The following is a 24,784-nucleotide window of genomic DNA, read 5'->3' on the forward strand; positions in this document are numbered from 1 at the left end:
ACTCTCTAATGCAGGTCTGGGCTATTATTTTGCCTCGGGGGGCCAAATTTAGAGGAAAAAAATTGTCTGGGGGCCGGTATATCTGATTTTTAGGAACACTAATACAACATCTCACAATAATTTCTGATTGAATGCTAAAAACTTTATGACATTTGACTTTTTTTTTACTGAATGAGACACCCAGAATGTACATGAAAATAAAGAATGTGGGGTTTACAAAATTAACTATGAACGATAAAACACTGAATATTGAAAACATATGAACGTTCATGTCGACATATTTTACAATCAAGAGAAACGCAACAAAAGTGCAACAAACACAGCTAAATATGAACGCAAAGGGTAAAAATAAACCCACCTACAATCTAAAGTATCTGATATATCACTAAGCTTTAGAATTTTGTTGTATTTTTGCACCTATGTGCGAAGTCCAAGCGTCCATGCACACACTCTAATGCAGGCCTGGTATATTTTTTTGCCTCGGGGGGCCAAATTTAGAGGAAAAAAATTGTGTCTGGGGGCCGGTATATCTGATTTTTGTGAACACTAATAGAAAACCTCCCAATAATGTCTGATTGAATGCTAAAAACGTTATGACAGCCCGCCTTAAAAAACGGAATTTCAAAAAAATTTTACTGAATGAGACACCCAGAATATACATGAAAATAAAGAATGTGTGATTTACAATATTAACTATGAACAATAAAACACTGAATATTGACAACATATAAACATCGACATATTTTACAATCAAGCGAAACGCAACAAAAATGCAACAAACACGAAATATGAACACGAAGGGTAAACAAAGAAACAACTACAATCTGATACATCTGATACATAACTAAGCTTTAGAACTTTGTTGTATTTTTGCACCTACGTTCAAAGTCCAAGCGTCCATGCACACTCTCTAATGCAGGTCTGGGCTATTATTTTGCCTCGGGGGGCCAAATTTAGAGGAAAAAAATTGTCTGTGGGCCGGTATATCTGATTTTTAGGAACACTAATACAACATCTCACAATAATTTCTGATTGAATGCTAAAAACTTTGACATTTGACTTTTTTTTTACTGAATGAGACACCCAGAATGTACATGAAAATAAAGAATGTGGGGTTTACAAAATTAACTATGAACGATAAAACACTGAATATTAAAAACATATGAACGTTCATGTCGACATATTTTACAATCAAGAGAAACGCAACAAAAGTGCAACAAACACAGCTAAATATGAACGCAAAGGGTAAAAATAAACCCACCTACAATCTGATGTATCTGATATATCACTAAGCTTTAAAATGTTGTTGTATTTTTGCACCTATGTGCGAAGTCCAAGTGTCGATGCACACTCTCTAAAGCAGACCTGGGCTATTATTTTGCCTCGGGGGGGCCAAATTTAGAGAAATAAATGTGTCTGGGGGCCAGTATATCTATTTTTAGGAACACTAATAGAAAACCTCACAATAATGTCTGATTGAATGCTAAAAACGTTATGACAGAGAGCCTGAAAAAACGGAATTTCAAATTTTTTTTACTGAATGAGACACCCAGAATGTACATGAAAATAATGTGTGATTTACAATTTTAACTATGAAGGATAAAACACTGAATATTGACAACATATGAACATCACACCCCCTCTCCATCCACATATTTTACAATCAAGCGAAACGCAAGAAAAATGCAACAAACAGCCAAATATGAACGCGAAGGGTAAAAAAAAAACCACCTACAATCTGATGTATCTGATACATCACTAAGCTTTAGAACTTTGTTTTTATCAATTACCATAGTAACTACCGTAATTTCCGGACTATAAGCCGCACCTGACTATAAGCCGCACCAGCTAAATTTAGGGGAAAATACAGATTGCTCCATATATAAGCCGCGCCCGACTATAAACCGCAGGGTTTTGATGTGTAATTACCGTAGTATATAGGGGTTCCTGCTACCACGGAGGGGATTGTCGGGACAGAGATGACTGTTTGGGAACGCAAAGCGTCCCATTTATTAACAATAAATCTTTCAATCATTCAATCAAACTTTCACATCTTTGACATGGCGAACAGCATTCGTGCAGAGTACAAATAATACAACGGTGCAAAGTAATACAAAGTGCTCGCCTGTACGTTATCAAAATAACCAGCCTACCGGTATATGAAAAGTCAGTCTTTAATCATTGTGTCATCGTCTTCCTCCTGCGTACTAAAACCACCGAAATCCTCTTCGTCGGTGTCGGAGAAGAACAGGCCGTAAATAAGCCGCACCGTTGTATAAGCCGCAGGGACCAGAACGAGGGGAAAAAGTAGCGGCTTATAGTCCGGAAATTACGGTAATTAGATTGCCATAGTAATTAATTAGATTACCATAGTAACTAGTATATCATGCAAAAGTGCAGATTCCAACCATTGAAGTACTTTGTATAGTTCAAGACTTGTGTGGAACAATTTCCCTTGTGGATCATTAAAGTTTGTCTAAGTTTAAGTCTTACGGTCATTTGAAAACATCACTGCACATCATAATGGCAGCTACACTTTCCATCTTAAAGTTCTCAAAAAAATATTTGGGAATGTCCGGCGGGCCAGATTGAAAAGCCATAATTGGCCCAGGTCTGCACTAATGCGACCATTGATCATACGCCATGTGTACACTAGCGCAAATAAATGAATGACTTTCTGGTTGACCTATGACGTCACACTATGCATTGCGGATTCTTACAACTTGTTGTACCTAATGTCCGCCGTAATTTTGGCACTGATTTTTGATTGATTGAAACTTTTATTAGTATATTGTGCAGTACATATTCTGTACAATTGACCACTAAATGGTAACACCCCAATAAGTTTTTCAACTTGTTTAAGTCGTGGTCCAAGTTAGGGATGTGCGTATCGATCCTGTGGTATCGATATATCGATACTCACACGCTACTCATTTGGCATCACTTTTCTGAAAAAAGTATCGATATAAACCAAAAAACGGCGTGTGGGGGGTGCAAGCATCACTTTCAGATGTTTTTGATGACTTACTTTAACTTACTATGTGCTGGGACACCCCTGTACCTGGCAGAGTATAGAGCTGGCCCAGTCACGTCACAGGAGACAGCGAATGAGCGTCGTCAACGTGCAACACACACACAGCCAGCCGACAGCGATGCAGCCAGGCATATCCAGTGTTGTCCAATTGTTGACTTAAAACAGGCATTGTTTTTTAGTAATGTTTACTGAATATTTTTGTTTAAATGATTATCCTAAATTCAAATAATTTCCACATGGGAATTTACTGTTAGTTGAAAATTGCTTGAGTATTTAAAACAAGATAAGAAAGAGATACAATTTGGAGATTCTTCATCTTTGCATTACAGTTTTATTTTTTTCCAAGAAAATCTTGAATATATGATTGAATGTGATTTTGGTTTTAATCTGTAACATGATTTCTTACAGTTCGAAAACATTAGCCTATTTCATATTTCATTAATTGCTGATTATATCACAAACTTTAAAAAAATAACTGCAGCTTCTTGCAATTCGGATTTGACTGTTAATTGGAAAGCCCTAATATTGATTATTATTATATATAATATATAGTTATTATATATAATATTTAATTTATTTTTCATATTTATGTTATTTATTTTAATTTTACTTTTATTATATATTGACCATAATAAATGTGGTATAAATGGTCTGTATTTGTCTTGTGATTTGTCTTAAATAATAACAATAGTAGTAATATTTTTGACTGACAAAAAATTGCCAATAAGAAATTATTGGTATCGGTATCGATGAAAATGCAAGAAAAAATATCGGTATCGTATCGAATCCTAAAAGTGTGGTATCGCCCATCCCTAGTCCAAGTAAATCAATTCATGGTACAAATATATACTATTAGCCTAATAGCATAACAGACTACAAATATTACGACTCTAATGGCTATACTGATGTTAAACATCAGACAGCATCAAGGAATCATCTTGGATTGCACATCGGGTCGGATGCAGGTCCGATGCAAAGAGAGACAGGCGAAAAAAATGAAAAGAAAAATCTGATGCGGTAAAGCCGCAATATTTAAAGCTTGATGAGGCGAAGGACTCCTGCATGCCGACAGATGTACAATAAGTTATGAGCGCCTCTTCTTACAGTGCAAACATGCTTAGACTATTTAGACTTAGACTTAGACAAAGACAAACTTTAATGATCCACAAGGGAAATTGTTCAACACAGTAGCTCAGTTACAATGATGGAAAGTGTAAGGATGGAAAGGACAATGCAGGTATAAATAGACTAATATAGCGATAAAAAATCTAACATATATATGAATATATACATGTGTACGGAATAATATATCTCCAGATATGTTATATTATGTCTATAACATATATACCAATGACCATGTACAATATTACAGTATATACAGTATATGTGACAGCAGCAGCATAAAATAGAGAGTAGATCCAGCAGGAAATAGAAAACAGACATTATAAACATTATAAACAAAGAGAAGTAGCTAACATGTTAGGTGTCAGTATATCTATTTATATATTTTTTTACAGTGGGATAAAATATAAATAAATATACAAACGTATGTAAGACAGTTGGAACCAAAATAAACAACCAGTATGGTAGATAAAGTAACGTTTTTCACTGGAAAATGAATAAAACACTGAAGAAAAAGTGAGAAATTAAAACTAATGAGCCAAGACTAACCGACAACACAGTAATGACATAAAAAAAACACTTAAACTAGATAGGACTTTCCATTTCTTTATTTCTTCGACAATTAGACTACAAAATGATCATAAATAGCTTTTATTGTGCTTTGTTTCAGTGTAGACCAGGGGTGTCCAAACCTTTCCCACTGAGGGCCGCACACGGAAAAATTTAAGCATGCGGGGGCCATTTTGATATTTTTCATTTTCAAACCTTAACAAAATATATGGATTTTTTTTTTTTTAACGTTTAGGGCTCCCGGGGACTATAAAGGGTCTCAGTCATTGAAATGTTAAAAATAAGTCATTATTATTATTTTTTATTTAACGCTTACAGTAAATCTCTATATCAACTCCAGGTTGATATAAAGTAAAAAAAAAAAAAAAAAAAGGTTTTATGCCTTTTCTGTCAAAGACAACTTTGTTTTTTATAGTAAAACTGAAATATGCAGTATTTAGTAATTAGAGCCCTAAAAGATCAATAATGCAGGACACCATTGATTGTAATTCTTTAATATTTTTGAGTAATCACAGTGAAAAGTTAAATAAAATCGTACTAAAAATATTTGGGATCCAAAAAGTCCCCCACTCATAAAGTGATACATTTTTATTAGTTTTTTTTTACTTTTAACACTTAAATTACGAGATCAACTTCAGATATATCTGTCGATTTTACGTTTAAACTATTATTTTGTTTGTTTTATGCTCTTTTGTCAAATAAAACTTTGATGTTTTTATATGGCAACCACACAATATATGCAATATTTTTTCCACATAAAACATTTTAAAGTGATTTTTTTTAAGTAATAATTCATTATAACATAGATTTTTACTTTTTTTTTTTTTAGCAATGGCAAAAAAAATAAAAAACAAAGGCAAAAGAAAAAAAACAGCCTGCATGGCAGCTTTGTGTCAACATTGCAACTTTTTCTTGTTAGATTTCACCTCATTCCACTTTTTTTTAAATGTTTTTTTTAATTTTTGCAATATTATCAATTTTGCAATTTTTGCAGAATGTGTGGCGGGCCGGTAAACAATTAGCTGCGGGCCGCAAATGGCCCCCCGGGGCCGCACTTTGGACACCCCTGGTGTAGACATTACTTCCATTCAACTTCCCCAACAAGGCTGCACAAATAAAACTGGCCTTCTTTTTTTTCCTCCCCCTTGCAATCTGAGAGGAAATAACTTTTTTTTTTGCAAGATTTAGTGTCAAAATCCTTATTAAGATTCCCCGTATTGACACGAACTAATGCTGCCCGCCAACGCGCGCACACACACACACAGACACACACACACACACACACACACACACACACACACACACACACACACACACACACCTGCCAACTGGCCGTCCACAGCTTGAGCTCGCATTCTGCGCAGAGACTCGGAGACAGTGGGTGCACTGTGGAGGACTTGGACTCCCTCCAGAGCCTCTCCAGAACATTCCGCTGAGAGTCTGCTGGCTGGCAGGCTGGTAAACAAACACCATAACACACAACTACACCGGCCATAAACAATTCCCTTAAGGGGGAAAGAAAGAAAAAAAGAAACAACCTTCCCTGGAGAAATTTTGCTGGCCTTATATTCTGGCGCTACAGCTGTCATCCTCCCACAAAACTCTGTAGAGGCTCGTTTTCCACGCAGCATGCTCCACCAGTTTTTTCCACACGAAAAATACACCACAATAGCGGCGGTGGGCCTTTATAATTTAATAAAAGTACATTTTAATTATTTACTCTGCATAAATATATAAAAGTATTCATTAGGCTCCAGTGTTGCTTGTTTTTACATTAGAGCTTGTATCCAATCAGAATTCAGCACCGGAGCACATACAGTTGATAGACTGTTGCGATAGCCAATCAGATCACGAGTTGTTAACGGTAGCCTGACGTTAATGTGACTGGGATTGGATACTCACTTGGGAGTGAGTATGCATAAAAAAAATTTTATGCATAAATGTCGATTTCTGAAAGTGAAATCTACATTTTCTAATTGGCTTAATGGTTTAAAATGATCAATGAAATCTTGGAAAATGGTTGAAAATGTACAAAAGCCCTTAAATTGATATCTTTATTGAAAACATTTTTAAAGTGATTTAGTTAGCCGGTTTTTGTCTTGTTGAATTTTGCATTTTATCATCCATCCATTTACTACCGCTTGTCCCGTTCGGGCTGCAGGGGGGTGCTGGAGCCTATCTCAGCTGCATTCGGGCGGAAGGCGGGGTACACCCCGGACAAGTCGCCACCTCATCACAGGGCCAACACAGATAGACAGACAACATTCACACACTAGGGCCAATTTAGTTTGCCAATCAACCTATTGTTTGTTATACATCCATCCATCTTATTCCGCTTATCCGAGGTCGGGTCGCGGGGGCAGCAGCCTAAGCAGGGAAGCCCAGACTTCCCTCTCCCCAGCCACTTCGTCCAGCTCTTCCCGGGGGATCCGGAGGCGTTCCCAGGCCAGCCAGGAGACATTAGTCTTCCCAATGTGTCCTGAGACGTGCCCTAAACACCTCCCTAGTTTGTTACTATTTATTATTATTGTAATACTCTATTTGCATTTGCTTTAATTTTCTTTTCTTCCATGTTTCGCGAAAGGCCGTATTTCCTCAACCTGAGGGATGTTTGAAATAGTCGAGATGTGTTGAAAGTGCCTCGGTGTTTTGTGTACATTGAGCATTGAAACATTGAGAAAAAACCTGCTCAGTGGCCTTGTGGTTAGTGTCCGCCCTGAGATGGGTAGGTCGTGAGTTCAAACCCCGGCCGAGTCATACCGAAGACTATAAAAATGGGACCCGTTACCTCCCTGCTTGGCACTTAGCTTTAAGGGTTGGAATTGGGGGTTAAATCACTAAAAATGATGCCCGGGCGTGGCACCGCTGCTGCTCACTGCTCCCCTCACCTCCCAGGGGGTGGATCAAGGGGATGGGTCAAATGCAGAGGACAAATTTCACCACACCTAGTGTGTGTGAGACAATCATTGGTACTTTAACTTAAACTTAACTTAATGTGACGCCAAAAGATCAGATTTGAAGCACTTTGGAGCGTTTAGACTGGCAAAAAAAAATCAGATCTGTGTCAGTTGGGGGCAGAAAATGATTTGGTGTGCAGTGCTAACGAGGCCTTAATTGCTGATGCTGGTTTATTGATTTCTAAATGTGCCGGAAAATAGCCCGTTTTGTACATAGAGGTGATTCAATGGTCATTCAATACAATACAGGCCAAAAGTTTGGACACACCTTCTCATTTCAATGCGTTTTCTTTATTTTCATGACTATTTACCTTGTAGATTGTCACTGAAGGCATCAAAACTATGAATGAACACATGTGGAGTTATGTACTTAACAAAAAAAAAGGTGAAATAACTGAAACCATGTTTTATATTCGAGTTTCTTCAAAATAGCCACCCTTTGCTCTGATTACTGCTTTGCCCACTCCATTCATATTTTTACACCCTTTTCAACCGTTCCACTGTCAAAACATTCCTCTGGATCAGGACAAAAAAACAAGAACATTTCCCGTTTTTTCTTGAAATTCCGTAATGCCATTTTTTAAATAAAAAAAAATACTACTTCAACGTTTCTTGACCGATTTAAACAATTCCAACACCGACCAATTCGGCTCATTTAGGACATTCATGCTCTTAATAGTTTTTTTTTTTTTTAAATCCCGCTTTCCCCAAATTTCCAGGAAGGTCCCATTTGAAATTAATGGGACATTTTTCCAAGTTGCACAATTCCCACATTTTTCGACCTATTCGAACCATTCCAACATCAACACATTCCACTCATCCTGGACATTCAAAATAACTCTTCCCCAAGTTCCAGACCAATTTCCGGTTTTCCTGGAAATTCAAACTCTTCAACATTCAAACCATTCAAACTATTCTTACAATCATACTACCGTATTTTTCGGAGTATAAGTCGCTCCGGAGTATAAGTCGCACCGGCCGAAAATGCATAATAAAGAAGGAAAAAAAACATATATACAGTAAGTCGCATTTTTGGGGGAAATGTATTTGATAAAACCCAACACCAAGAATAGACATTTGAAAGGCAATTTAAAATAAATAAAGTATAGTGAACAACAGGCTGAATAAGTGTACGTTATATGAGGCATAAATAACCAACTGAGAACGTGCCTGGTATGTTAACGTAACATATTATGGTAAGAGTCATTCAAATAACTACAACATATAGAACATGCTATATGTTTACTAAACAATCTGTTACTCCTAATCGCTAAATCCCATGAAATCTTATACGTCTAGTCCAGGGGTCACCAACGCGGTGCCCGCGGGCACCAGGTAGCCCGTAAGGACCAGATGAGTAGCCCGCTGGCCTGTTCTAAAAATAGCTCAAATAGCAGCACTTACCAGTGAGCTGCCTCTATTTTTTAAATTTTATTTATTTACTAGCAAGCTGGTCTGGCTTTGCTCGACATTTTTAATTCTAAGAGACAAAACTCAAATAGAATTTGAAAATCCAAGAAAATATTTTAAAGACTTGGTCTTCACTAACTGACAAAGTAACAGATAACAGATTTGGTGTCCAGTTCAAAGTGTGACATGATTTATTTAAAAATTTGAGAGTTGACTTTTGTATTTTACATGAGTTATTATTTGTACAAGCATGGTGCAAAGTAATTCATGATTTGTTCAAAAATGTTAGTGGCTAGCTAGTTAAAATGGGATATTGTGATTTCACAAGACTGTCTTAGAAGTGATCATTTGAAAATGTTCAATTTGAAAAATGTGCACTTAGAGAAAGTATAAAAATAAAGTGTTGCATATTGATATTTATCTGTTTCTATATATATTTATTGTGAGAAATCATTAAGATGATCAGTGTTTCCACAAAGATAAATATCATTAAGTATTAATAATAACATAGAGTTAAAGGTAAATTGAGCAAAGTGGCTATTTCTGGCAATTTATTTAAGTGTGTATCAAACTGGTAGCCCTTCGCATTAATCAGTACCCAAGAAGTAGCTCTTGGTTTCAAAAAGGTTGGTGACCCCTGTGCTAGTCTCTTACGTGAATGAGCTAAATAATATTATTTGATCTTTTACGGTAATGTGTTAATAATTTCACACATAAGTCGCTCCTGAGTATAAGTCGCACTCCCGGCCAAACTATGAAAAAAAACTGCGTCTTATAGTCCGAAAAATACGGTACACTCCATCAGCATTTCAGTTCAACTTCAGCATTGGAGCATTCACGCGCCTCATTTAGTTTCAACTGGCCATACGGTGTTTTATTCGATTGCTCGATTAATCAAATTAATCACCATTAATAAAATAGAGAGCTGCAACCCTCTGTGCAATGTTTTTTTTCAACGGCACTAATGTTATTAATTTAGCGCCAAACAGCGTCATGGGATCGCACAAACGTCATCGCCAGTTAGTAGTTTGGGGAGGAATTCTAACAAGAACTCAAATGCAAGGTAGTTATTAAAACATGTTGATGACGGAGAGTACATTTTATTCTTCAACGTATGTTTGAGCACCACTGTGCATGTGCTTGTCCAAATGTGTCCAAAAAAAATTGATTTAGGGAGATTTAAGTGGTTTAATAAAACCCTCAAACCACTAATACATTTCTTTTCAAAAATATTGAGTTATTAGCATTTTATCGGGCACGGAACCAAGCGGGTGATTAAAACGACGCCTGTGTATTTTACACTAGACAGAAAAACCACATGATTACTCCAAGTCGGCAAAAAACGAGACAATAATATCCAAACATGAACTAATGACCTTCTATAAATGTTGGTGAAATAAAATGACGTCTAAAGTAAATTACGAGTTTAAATGCTGAATTGCCGAGTTGTTATTGCCCTGCCAATCCACGGGGTCCCTCCCAAATAGTTTTGAGAAACCCAAGAAGCAAATACATTTATTTTCTAGATTAGCCGACGACCTCTTGATTGACAGCAGCCGACTGACCGCCCCTCCTTGCCAACGGCTGCCACACCGCCCACATCAATCATGGCGTTATGTGCCGCCGCAGCGTAAAAAAATAAAAAATAAAATGGACATTACCACCATTTCAGCCTGGGAGAAAAGAGAAGATGCTGACACCACATTTGGAGAACTGTTTTTTTGCTGGGGTTGAGTTTTGATTCAGGAGGACAATATTGTGGATACTTTCCAACGCTGATTGTCATCTACGGTTGAGCTACCTCAGATATGGTTTTTGATACTTTAAAACGGGGGTCACCAACCTTTTTGAAACCAAGAGCTACTTCTTGGGTACTGATTAATGCGAAGGGCTACCAGTTTGATACACACTTAAATAAATTGCCAGAAATAGCCAATTTGCTCAATTTACCTTTAACTCTATGTTATTATTAATAATTAATGATATTTACACTTAATTGAACGGTTTAAAAGAGGAAAAATCCAATCTGCACTTTGTTAGAATATATAACAAATTGGACCAAGCTATATTTCTAACAAAGACAAATCATTATTTCTTCTAGATTTTCCAGAACAAAAATTTTAAAAGAAATTCAAAAGACTTTGAAATAAGATTTAAATTTGATTCTACAGATTTTCTACATTTGCCAGACTAATTTTTTTGAATTGTAATCATAAGTTTGAAGAAATATTTCAAAAATATTCTTCGTCGAAAAAACAGAAGCTAAAATGAAGAATTAAATTAAAATGTATTTATTATTCTTTACAATAAAAAAATAAATTTACTTGAACATTGATTTAATTTGTCAGGAAAGAAGAGGAAGGAATTTAAAAGGTAAAAAGGTATATGTGTTTAAAAATCCTAAAATCATTTTTAAGGTTGTATTTTTTCTGTAAAATTGTCTTTCTGAAAGTTATAAGAAGCAAAGTAAAAAAATTAATGAATTTATTTAAACAAGTGAAGACCAAGTCTTTAAAATATTTTCTTGGATTTTCAAATTCTATTTGAGTTTTGTCTCTCTTAGAATCAAAAATGTCGGGCAAAACGAGACCAGCTTGCTAGTAAATAAATAAAATAGAGGCAGCTCACTGGTAAGTGCTGCTATTTGAGCTATTTTTAGAAGAGGCCAGCGGGCTACTCATCTGGTCCTTACGGGCTACCTGGTGCCCGCGGGCACCGCGTTGGTGACCCCTGCTTTAAAAGGTATCTTTATTTGTGAGTGCTTAGAACGTTCAATGAGTTTGATTGTATTTTGTGTCAAAACCGCCAAGGAAAACCAACAACAACAGTGTTGGCGCTAGGAACTATCAAAACGGGGTCCCGGGGACCCCATCAAGTCATAAAAAGGGGGTCCCACAGTAAATTTTTGGGGTCCCACTTTTTTGTAACCGTTCTGTGGGGGACGGCGTGGTGCTGTTGGGAGAGTGGGCGTGCCAGCAACCAGAGGGTTCCTGGTTCGATCCCCAGCTTCTACCAATCAATCAATGTTTACTTATATAGCCCTAAATCAGGAGTGTCTCAAAGGGCTGCACGAGCCACAAAGACATCCTCGGCTCAGATCCCACATCAGGGCAAGAAAAAACTCAACCCAATGGGATGACAATGAGAAACCTTGGAGGGGACCGCAGGTGTGGGGACCCCCCTACACCCTGGGCGACCGGTGCAATGGATGTCGACTGGATCTAGCATAATATTGTGAGAGTTCAGTCCATAGTGGATCTAACATAATAGTAAGAGTCCAGTCCATAGTGGATCTAACATAATAATAAGAGTCCAGTCCATAGTGGATCTAACATAATAGTGTGAGAGTCCAGTCCATAGTGGATCTAACATAATAGTAAGAGTCCAGTCCATAGTGGATCTAACATAATAATAAGAGTCCAGTCCATAGTGGATCTAACATAATAGTGTGAGAGTCCAGTCCATAGTGGATCTAGTTAATAGTGTGAGAGTCCAGTCTATGGTGGATCTAACATAATAGTAAGAGTCCAGTCCATAGTGGATCTAACATAATAGTAAGAGTCCAATCCATAGTGGATCTAACATAATAGTAAGAGTCCAGTCCATAGTGGATCTAACATAATAGTGTGAGAGTCCAGTCCATAGTGGATCTAGTTAATAGTGTGAGAGTCCAGTCCATAGTGGATCTAACATAATAGTAAGAGTCCAGTCCATAGTGGATCTAACATAATAGTAAGAGTCCAGTCCATAGTGGATCTAACATAATAGTGTGAGAGTCCAGTCCATAGTGGATCTAGTTAATAGTGTGAGAGTCCAGTCCATAGTGGATCTAACATAATAGTAAGAGTCCAGTCCATAGTGGATCTAACATAATAATGTGAGAGTCCAGTCCATAGTGGATCTAACATAATAATGTGAGAGTCCAGTCCATAGTGGATCTAACATAATAGTAAGAGTCCAGTCCATAGTGGATCTAACATAATAGTGTGAGAGTCCAGTCCATAGTGGATCAAGTTAATAGTGTGAGAGTCCAGTCCATAGTGGATCTAACATAATAGTAAGAGTCCAGTCCATAGTGGATCTAACATAATAGTGTGAGAGTCCAGTCCATAGTGGATCTAACATAATAATAAGAGTCCAGTCCATAGTGGATCTAACATAATAGTGTGAGAGTCCAGTCCATAGTGGATCTAGTTAATAGTGTGAGAGTCCAGTCCATGGTGGATCTAACATAATAGTAAGAGTCCAGTCCATAGTGGATCTAACATAATAGTAAGAGTCCAATCCATAGTGGATCTAACATAATAGTAAGAGTCCAGTCCATAGTGGATCTAACATAATAGTAAGAGTCCAGTCCATAGTGGATCTAACATAATAATAAGAGTCCAGTCCATAGTGGATCTAACATAATAGTGTGAGAGTCCAGTCCATAGTGGATCTAGTTAATAGTGTGAGAGTCCAGTCCATAGTGGATCTAACATAATAGTAAGAGTCCAGTCCATAGTGGATCTAACATAATAGTAAGAGTCCAGTCCATAGTGGATCTAACATAATAGTGTGAGAGTCCAGTCCATAGTGGATCTAGTTAATAGTGTGAGAGTCCAGTCCATAGTGGATCTAACATAATAGTAAGAGTCCAGTCCATAGTGGATCTAACATAATAATGTGAGAGTCCAGTCCATAGTGGATCTAACATAATAGTAAGAGTCCAGTCCATAGTGGATCTAACATAATAGTGTGAGAGTCCAGTCCATAGTGGATCTAGTTAATAGTGTGAGAGTCCAGTCCATAGTGGATCTAACATAATAGTAAGAGTCCAGTCCATAGTGGATCTAACATAATAGTGTGAGTCCAGTCCATAGTGGATCTAACATAATAGTAAGAGTCCAGTCCATAGTGGATCTAACATAATAGTGTGAGAGTCCAGTCCATAGTGGATCTAGTTAATAGTGTGAGAGTCCAGTCCATAGTGCATCTAACATAATAGTAAGAGTCCAGTCCATAGTGGATCTAACATAATAATGTGAGAGTCCAGTCCATAGTGGATCTAACATAATAATGTGAGAGTCCAGTCCATAGTGGATCTAACATAATAGTAAGAGTCCAGTCCATAGTGGATCTAACATAATAGTGTGAGAGTCCAGTCCATAGTGGATCTAGTTAATAGTGTGAGAGTCCAGTCCATAGTGGATCTAACATAATAGTAAGAGTCCAGTCCATAGTGGATCTAACATAATAGTGTGAGAGTCCAGTCCATAGTGGATCTAACATAATAGTAAGAGTCCAGTCCATAGTGGATCTAACATAATAGTGTGAGAGTCCAGTCCATAGTGGATCTAGTTAATAGTGTGAGAGTCCAGTCCATAGTGGATCTAACATAATAGTGTGAGAGTCCAGTCCATAGTGGATCTAGTTAATAGTGTGAGAGTCCAGTCCATGGTGGATCTAACATAATAGTAAAAGTCCAGTCCATAGTGGATCTAACATAATAGTAAGAGTCCAATCCATAGTGGATCTAACATAATAGTAAGAGTCCAGTCCATAGTGGATCTAACATAATAGTAAGAGTCCAGTCCATAGTGGATCTAACATAATAATAAGAGTCCAGTCCATAGTGGATCTAACATAATAGTGTGAGAGTCCAGTCCATAGTGGATCTAGTTAATAGTGTGAGAGTCCAGTCCATAGTGGATCTAACATAATAGTAAGAGTCCAGTCCATAGTGGATCTAACATAATAGTAAGAGTCCAGTCCATAGTGGATCTAACATAATAGTGTGAGAGTCCAGTCCATAGTGGATCTAGTTAATAGTGTGAGAGTCCAGTCCATAGTGGATCTAACATAATAGTAAGAGTCCAGTCCATAGTGGATCTAACATAATAATGTGAGAGTCCAGTCCATAGTGGATCTAACATAATAATGTGAGAGTCCAGTCCATAGTGGATCTAACATAATAGTAAGAGTCCAGTCCATAGTGGATCTAACATAATAGTGTGAGAGTCCAGTCCATAGTGGATCTAGTTAATAGTGTGAGAGTCCAGTCCATAGTGGATCTAACATAATAGTAAGAGTCCAGTCCATAGTGGATCTAACATAATAGTGTGAGAGTCCAGTCCATAGTGGATCTAGTTAATAGTGTGAGAGTCCAGTCCATAGTGGATCTAACATAATAGTAAGAGTCCAGTCCATAGTGGATCTAACATAATAATGTGAGAGTCCAGTCCATAGTGGATCTAACATAATAATGTGAGAGTCCAGTCCATAGTGGATCTAACATAATAGTAAGAGTCCAGTCCATAGTGGATCTAACATAATAGTGTGAGAGTCCAGTCCATAGTGGATCTAGTTAATAGTGTGAGAGTCCAGTCCATAGTGGATCTAACATAATAGTAAGAGTCCAGTCCATAGTGGATCTAACATAATAGTGTGAGTCCAGTCCATAGTGGATCTAACATAATAGTAAGAGTCCAGTCCATAGTGGATCTAACATAATAGTGTGAGAGTCCAGTCCATAGTGGATCTAGTTAATAGTGTGAGAGTCCAGTCCATAGTGCATCTAACATAATAGTAAGAGTCCAGTCCATAGTGGATCTAACATAATAATGTGAGAGTCCAGTCCATAGTGGATCTAACATAATAATGTGAGAGTCCAGTCCATAGTGGATCTAACATAATAGTAAGAGTCCAGTCCATAGTGGATCTAACATAATAGTGTGAGAGTCCAGTCCATAGTGGATCTAGTTAATAGTGTGAGAGTCCAGTCCATAGTGGATCTAACATAATAGTAAGAGTCCAGTCCATAGTGGATCTAACATAATAGTGTGAGAGTCCAGTCCATAGTGGATCTAACATAATAGTAAGAGTCCAGTCCATAGTGGATCTAACATAATAGTGTGAGAGTCCAGTCCATAGTGGATCTAGTTAATAGTGTGAGAGTCCAGTCCATAGTGGATCTAACATAATAGTGTGAGAGTCCAGTCCATAGTGGATCTAGTTAATAGTGTGAGAGTCCAGTCCATAGTGGATCTAACATAATAGTAAGAGTCCAGTCCATAGTGAATCTAACATAATAGTGTGAGAGTCCAGTCCATAGTGGATCTAGTTAATAGTGTGAGAGTCCAGTCCATAGTGGATCTAACATAATAGTGTGAGAGTCCAGTCCATAGTGGATCTAGTTAATAGTGTGAGAGTCCAGTCCATAGTGGATCTAACATAATAGTAAGAGTCCAGTCCATAGTGGATCTAACATAATAGTAAGAGTCCAGTCCATAGTGGGGCCAGCAGGAGATAATATTGAGCGGAGATAGGTCAGCAGCGCAGAGACGTCCCCAACTGATGACTACCAACCTAGTCACGTCCGTTGTGTCCTTGGGCAAGACAGTTCACCCTTGCTCCTGATGGCTGCTGGTTAGCGCCTTGCATGGCAGCTCCCGCCATCAGTGTGTGAATGTGTGTGTGAATGGGTGAATGTGGAAATACTGTCAAAGCGCTTTGAGTACCTTGAAGGTAGAAAAGCGCTATACAAGTATAACCCATTTATCATTTATTTATTTATAACAAATGGTAAATGTGCCCAAGGACACAACGGACGTGACTAGGATGGTAGAAGGTGGGGATTGAACCCCAGTAACCAGCAACCCTCCGATTGCTGGCCCGGCCACTCTACCAACTTCGCCACGCCGCACCATTTGTTGAAAACAAATGGTAAATGTATGCATTATCCTGTTCTATCTCACATTCTATATTGTTTTGGAAAAAGGTTGTCATAAACCTCAATTCCTTAAAAAAATAATACAAAAGAAAACACATTTTTATGCATATGTAAATGTATTCAGTTGTAAACATTCCATACAATCATTCACTTTCTTCTTTCCTTCACGGATCTAAACTTTACAGTTGCCGCCCCAAAATCAAAGTTCTCTGGCTGACGAGGACCACGGACACATCTCATGTCTGCATATTTTACTGGAATACCCTTATGGGCATTACATATATCAAAATCAAGTACCTGCGGTACTGTTATTGAAATACCCTTTATAGAGCACATATCTACCCAAACGACCACTTTGCTGCTGCTAAAAATGGATTTGAAGGATATTTCAACAAGTAAACAGTACAGTAGGTACTTGATTTTGATATATGTAATGCCCATAAGGGTATTCCAGTAAAATATGCAGACATGAGATGTGTCAGTATCAAAATATTACTTAAAAATAAATTTTTGGATAGCAGCAAAGTGGTCGTTTGGGTAGATTTGAGCTTTGTAAAGGGTATTTCAACAAGTAAACAGAACAGTAGGTACTTGATTTTGATATATGTAATGCCCATAAGGGTATTCCAGTAAAATATGCAGAGATGAGATGTCAGTATCAAAATATTACTTGAAATACATTTTTGGCAGCAGTAAAGTGGTCATTTGGGTAGATTTTAGCTCTATAAATGTATTTCAACAAGTAAACAGTACAGTGGGTACTTGATTTTGATATATGTAATGCCCATAAGGGTATTCCAGTAAAATATGCAGACATGAGATGTGTCAGTATCAAAATATTACTTAAAAATAAATTTTTGGATAGCAGCAAAGTGGTCGTTTGGGTAGATTTGAGCTTTGTAAAGGGTATTTCAACAAGTAAACAGAACAGTAGGTACTTTATTTTGATATATGTAATGCCCATAAGGGTATTCTAGTAAAATATGCAGAGATTAGATGTGTCAGTATCAAAATATTACTTAAAAATAAATTTTTGGACAGCAGCAAAGTGGTCGTTTGGGTAGATTTGAGCTTTGTAGATGGTATTTCAACAAGTAAACAGAACAGTAGGTACTTGATTTTGATATATGTAATGCCCATAAGGGTATTCCAGTAAAATATGCAGAGATGAGATGTGTCAGTATCAAAATATTACTTGAAATACATTTTTGGCAGCAGTAAAGTGGTCATTTGGGTAGATTTTAGCTCTATAAATGTATTTCAACAAGTAAACAGTACAGTGGGTACTTGATTTTGATATATGTAATGCCCATAAGGGTATTCTAGTAAAATATGCAAACTGTAAATATCAAAATGTTACGTTCAATTACCTTTTGTCAGGCAATATTACAAATTTTATATAAACGAATACATCAAACACCAGTGACAATCTACAATGTAAATAGTCATGTAAATACATTTTAAAAACACATTGAAATGAGGTGTGTCCAAACTTTTGGCCTGTACTGTATTTCTGGAGGAAATGTAAAACATGTTTTAATTCCAACAACTTTTATTTATTTTTTTTAAATTTTTTTTACAACATTTTAAGTAATTTTACTATTTTTTTTCTGGCCCTAAAACTCTTTCCATTTTAAGTATCAATGCAGCAACATGCAATATTTAGTGCAAGTGTACCCTGCCTGGATTCAGCCTTTTCACACTGCTGGGGGTTTGAAGCAGGAGTCCGCAGATTGAGAGACAAGAGCATTGTAGGCAACAAGCCAAAAGCCTGAGCGGCCAACTTGTGAGAAATATTACGAGAAATGACTGCCAGGTTAATTTTAATCAGCATGCACTGCAAAAAGTCAGTGTTCAAAAACAAGAAAAAAAAATGTGGGGTATTTTAATTGAACTAAGCAAAATTATCTGCCAATAGAACAAGAAAATTTGGCTTGTCAAGACTTTCCAAAATAAGTAAAATTAGCTAACCTCAATGAACCCAAAAATACCTTAAAATAAGTATATTCTCACTAATAACAAGTTCACTTTTCTTGGTAGAAAAAAAAAAAGACCTTTTTGCTCAATATGTTGAAAAATATTCTTAAATGAAGCAAATGCCAGTGCCATTATCTTGACATAATGATATGCGCTCGGCATCATGATTTTTTTTTTTTCATGCTTGAAGTAAGAAATTATTAATTTAAAAAAGTAGTTTTATACTTGTGAGTGTTGATGACAGCTTTGCAACAGTTGATATTCTAGTTTCAAGCATGTTTTACTCAATATAGGTCATCAAATCTCAGCAACAAGCTGTAATATCTTACTGAGATCATTTAGGACCAAAACAAGTAAAACACTCTAACATAAAATCTGCTTAGTGAGAAGAATTATCTTATCAGACAGAAAATAAGCAAATATCACCCTTATTTGAGGTATTTAGTTTTACTTAGATTTCAGTTTTTGCAGTGTAAAAATACAGAGAGGACTTGTCCGATACATTTTGGTCTGGACGCTACAGATCCTTTTAAAAAATATAAGGTCTCTGTTGCCATTGTCTTGTATCATCCTGAGCACCAGCGTCCTCTGTAATGGACATTGCATTATTATTTTTGCTTAATGGGGCTTTTGTCAAGGTTACAAATTTGGGAAAAAATAACCTTAAGCAAAAAAAAAGGGTCCACTAGAGAGGATACTGAAATTATTTTCTGTTTTTGGTGAAACCAACAAGTGCACCAATTAATTTATACAATTAATTTGCATGAATTGCATTCATAGCTCATCACAACAACACAATACAGAAAAAAGGAGGATCACGTCAGTGTTTCACTCCCCCTTTTGATGCCCTGGCATCCCACACTCTGTCTCCATACCGGGATGATGTTGGACTCCATTTAAAATAGTTCATATCCATTTTTAATAATTCACCCCTTGACAGGAAACTCAGCCCACACACAACACGCAAACAAACCCGTACTGAAGCGTAAAGTTAATTAGACGTTGGAGTGAGTGTCTTCCTGCTGCGGCACAATCATCAACCGTATAGTTCATCTCTAGGGGGCTGAGGGGATGCATGTGCTTTAGTGTATTAACATGCACTCAATTACGCCCACACACACACACACACACACACACACATACAGTGCATGCAAAAGCAGTAAGGATAAAAATCCATAGAGAACACATAAAGTCCCTCAGCTTAACAGTTCCAGTTCAGTGCTGCAATAACAAAAATCCTTATTATAAACCTAATCATCTTTCACATGATGTAGAATGCCGACTCGGGGTTTAAAGACGACATTAAGTAGGTCTTTGGCAGGGGTGTAAACGTGTTTTGGTTTAGCCTTGGTTATAGTTAGATTGTGCAAATAATATCCATACATTTAATGACGATTGCATAAAGTGGCTTATTCCAAAGGCATCAAATTATAACATGATAGTTCTCAAAATAACGACCTGCTGTTACATAATATATTAAAGGTGCTAAAAAGATCTATTCATATCCAAATCACAATTTGTATTTATTCCGATTCTAAATATATTCATCATTTGAGAATTTATTTTTAAAAAAAATATTTTTTTCAATTCAACGTTTTTAATTTTTTTTGTAAAAAATTCAACAAATATTGTATTAATTTGACTAATTGGTATTAATATTGTTACTTTCATGAAAAAAATATTTTCTTTAATATTTTATCTTATCTGCCCTTTTTTGTAATATTGTACATGGTAATTGGGATTTGTTATATATTGTATAAATTATATAAAAATATAATATATCAGTATATATTATATACTGTATATATAATGTGCAAATATTACATATGTTACATTTTATGTTGCTACTATGGTATATTTTCAGTCTGCTTAATACCTGCATTGTCCTTTCCATCCTTACCCTTTCCATCCTTTGAAACTGAGCTACTGTGTGGAACAATTTGTGGATCATTAAAGTTTGTCTAAGTCTAAGTCAGGATCCAGGTTAGGTCTTTTGAGCAGAGGATGAATAACCCCTTTCAATGCAGTAGGTTTAATAATAATAATTAAATATTTAATAATAATGTTTTTACAACTTTTTCCCTGTAAGATTACTATATTCTCTCCTAATATTTTGACTTCATTATTGTAAAATTATGACTAATTTTCTCATTTTTTTCTTATTATTGCTTTATTCTCATATTATGATTTTTTTTTTCCCAGTAAAATCACGTTTTTCTTTAAAAACATTCCAGTACAATTTGGGCTTTTTTCATTAGACTACAAAGTTTTTCTCTTTTCTCGTAAAAGTAAAACTTTTCCCCCGTGGGATTAGTTTTCCTCTTAATATTATGACTTTATTCTTGTAAAATTCAGACTTTTTTCCCCCTGTAAAATTACGCTTTTCTCTTAATATTATGACTTTATTCTCGTACAATTACAACTTTTTCCCTGTAAGATTACTATATTTTCTCCTAATATTATGACTTCATTATTGTAAAATTATGACTACTTTTATCATACTTTTTTCTTATTATTGCTTTATTCTCATAATATTATGATTTTTTTTTCCCCAGTAAAATCACGTTTTTCTTTAAAAACATGTCTCTATTCCAGTACAATTTGGACTTTTTTCATTAGACTACAAAGTTTTTCTCCTTTCTCGTAAAAGTAAAACTTTTCCCCCGTAGGATTAGTTTTCCTCTTATTATGACTTTATTCTTGTAAAATTCTGACTTTTTTTCCCCCTGTAAAATTACTCTTTTCTCTTAATATTATGACTTTATTCTCGTACAATTACAACTTTTTCCCTGTAAGATTACTATATTTTCTCCTAATATTATGACTTCATTATTGTAAAATTATGACTAATTTTATCATATTTTTTTCTTATTATTGCTTTATTCTCATAATATTATGATTTTTTTTTTCCCAGTAAAATCACGTTTTTCTTTAAAAACATGTCTCTAATCCAGTACAATTTGGACTTTTTTCATTAGACTACAAAGTTTTTCTCTTTTCTCGTAAAAGTAAAACTTTTCCCCCGTAGGATTAGTTTTCCTCTTAATATTATGACTTTATTCTTGTAAAATTCTGACTTTTTTTCCCCCTGTAAAATTACTCTTTTCTCTTAATATTATGACTTTATTCTCGTACAATTACAACTTTTTCCCTGTAAGATTACTATATTTTCTCCTAATATTATGACTTAATTATTGTAAAATTATGACTAATTTTATCATATTTTTTTCTTATTATTGCTTTATTCTCATAATATTATGATTTTTTTTTTCCCAGTAAAATCACGTTTTTCTTTAAAAACATGTCTCTATTCCAGTACAATTTGGGCTTTTTTCATTAGACTACAAAGTTTTTCTCTTTTCTCGTAAAAGTAAAACTTTTCCCCCGTGGGATTAGTTTTCCTCTTAATATTATGACTTTATTCTTGTAAAATTCAGACTTTTTTCCCCCTGTAAAATTACGCTTTTCTCTTAATATTATGACTTTATTCTCGTACAATTACAACTTTTTCCCTGTAAGATTACTATATTTTCTCCTAATATTTTGACTTCATTATTGTAAAATTATGACTAATTTTCTCATTTTTTTCTTATTATTATTGCTTTATTCTCATAATATTATGATTTTTTTTTTCCAAGTAAAATCATGTTTTTCTTTAAAAACATGTCTCTATTCCAGTACAATTTGGACTTTTTTCATTAGACTACAAAGTTTTTCTCTTTTCTCGTAAAAGTAAAACTTTTCCCCCATAGGATTAGTTTTCCTCTTATTATGACTTTATTCTTGTAAAATTCAGACTTTTTTTCCCCTGTAAAATGACGCTTTTATCTTATTATGACTTTATTCTCGTACAATTACAACTTTTTCCCTGTAAGATTACTATATTTTCTCGTAATATTATGACTTAACCTAAATCTGAGTGTGAATGTTGTCTGTCTTTCTGTGTTGGCCCTGTGATGAGGTGGCGACTTGTCCAGGGTGTACCCCGCCTTCCGCCCGAATGCAGCTGAGATAGGCTCCAGTACCCCCCGCGACCCCAAAAGGGACAAGCGGTAGAAAATGGATGGATGTATGTTCAATAATCATGTGTTTGTATTCCAGATAATGTACATAGTTGATATGAAAAGGTAAAACAAATATTTGGTATGTTCAAAAAACTGCTATTCTATAACAGTAATCATTTAAAACACTATGAAAAACAAATAAATATTCCTTAGACAAATCAAATAGAATTAAAGAGCAAACCGGTAATTTCCTGGTGTGCTGACATCACATCATTATCGACTTTAAAAAAAAAAAAAAGAGGAAAAAGTTTAGGAGAATGTCTTACCTTTTCATGAAGAACAGCAGTTAACCGAGAGGGGAGAAGAGAACAAAAAGATGAAATCAATGAGTAACAGTGGGATATATCCAGTAATTAAAATACTTGTACGCTACAGAAAGTGCAAACCACACGAATTAGGACAAAAAATATTCACAATGCCATTTTATAGCTGCTTGATGACTTAAAGGAGAACTTGACTTATTTTGGATTCTGCACGTCATTCACAATCTGTTTGTGAGACAAGAACACACATCTTTCTCTTTTCTGTGCGTTCTAAATATTGAAAAACGGATAGCAAGAAGTGGCTAACAACGCAGCTAATAGGGAGTCATCTGTTCCGCCTATTAAGCCATCTAAAAAATACATCCAGCCTCGGATTTAACGTCATGGTTTGGTTACTAAAACCATAGTGTATAAATGTAGCCCTGGGCATCTTATAGTTCACAGGTATCAAACTCAAGGCCCGGGGGCTAGATCTGGTCCGTAAAAGCCTGGAAATATGCGTCAAAGTACTTCATCTTTTATTACTAAAAGTATTCATTATTTCTAGAGATGTCCGATAATAGCTTTTTTGCCGATATTCCAATATTGTCCAACTCTTTATTCCGATATCAAGCGATACCGATATATACAGTCGTTGAATTAACACATTATTATGCCTAATTTTGTTGTGATGCCCCGCTGGATGCATTAAACAATGTAACAAGGTTTTCCAAAATAAATCAACTCAAGTTATGGAAAAAAATGCCAACATGGCACTGCCATATTTATTATTGAAGTCACAAAGTGCATTATTTTTTTTAACATGCCTCAAAACAGCAGCTTGGAATTTGGGACATGCTCTCCCTGAGAGAGCATGAGGAGGTTGAGGTGGGGGGATAGCGGGGGGCGGGGGGGGGGTATATTGTAGCGTACCGGAAGAGTTAGTGCTGCAAGGGGTTCTGGGTATTTGTTCTGTTGTGTTTATGTTGTGTTACGGTGCGGATGTTCTCCCGAAATGTGTTTGTCATTCTTGTTTGGTGTGGGTTCACAGTGTGGCGCATATTTGTAACAGTGTTAAAGTTGTTTATACGCACACCCTCAGTGTAACCTGTATGGCTGTTGACCAAGTATGCTTGCATTCACTTGTGTGTGTGTGTGAAAAGCCGTATATATTATGTGACTGGGCCGGCAGTGCCTTTAAGGTTTATTGATGTTCTGTACATTTCCCTACGTCCGTAATTTTTGAAAATCGATTAAAAAATTGTTTTTTATTTTCAAGAATACATTTTTGGATGAAAACAAACTATTATTTTCATCATTATTGATACTGGTGCTTTTAAATTAGTTGTTTCCCTTTTTTTCTATTATATTTATGGTATTTATGTTTATGATACCTGCAACATGTTTTTTTAAAAAGCTTGCACAAGTGGCAAAAAAGACTGATAAAGTTGAGGAATGCTCATCAAACACTTATTTGGAACATCCCACTGGTGAACAGGCAAATTGGGAACAGGTGGGTGCCATGATTGGGTATAAAAGTAGATTCCATGAAATGCTCAGTCATTCACAAACAAGAATGGGGCGAGGGTCACCACTTTGTCAACAAATGCGTGAGCAAATTGTTGAACAGTTTAAGAAAAACCTTTCTCAACCAGCTATTGCAAGGAATTTAGGGATTTCACCATCTACGGTCTGTT

At 36.0% G+C, this 24,784-nt stretch overlaps 1 protein-coding gene across 1 annotated transcript in view; it reads right to left on the reverse strand.

Moving 5' to 3' along the window:
• The window catches only part of ext1c (exostoses (multiple) 1c), a 201,478-nt gene that overhangs the window by 82,579 nt on the left and 94,115 nt on the right, over positions 1-24,784 (reverse strand). The window lies entirely within an intron of this gene.

The sequence above is a fragment of the Entelurus aequoreus genome, linkage group LG20 (assembly GCF_033978785.1).
Source record: "Entelurus aequoreus isolate RoL-2023_Sb linkage group LG20, RoL_Eaeq_v1.1, whole genome shotgun sequence".
In the NCBI taxonomy this organism is placed as follows: Eukaryota; Metazoa; Chordata; class Actinopteri; order Syngnathiformes; family Syngnathidae; genus Entelurus; species Entelurus aequoreus.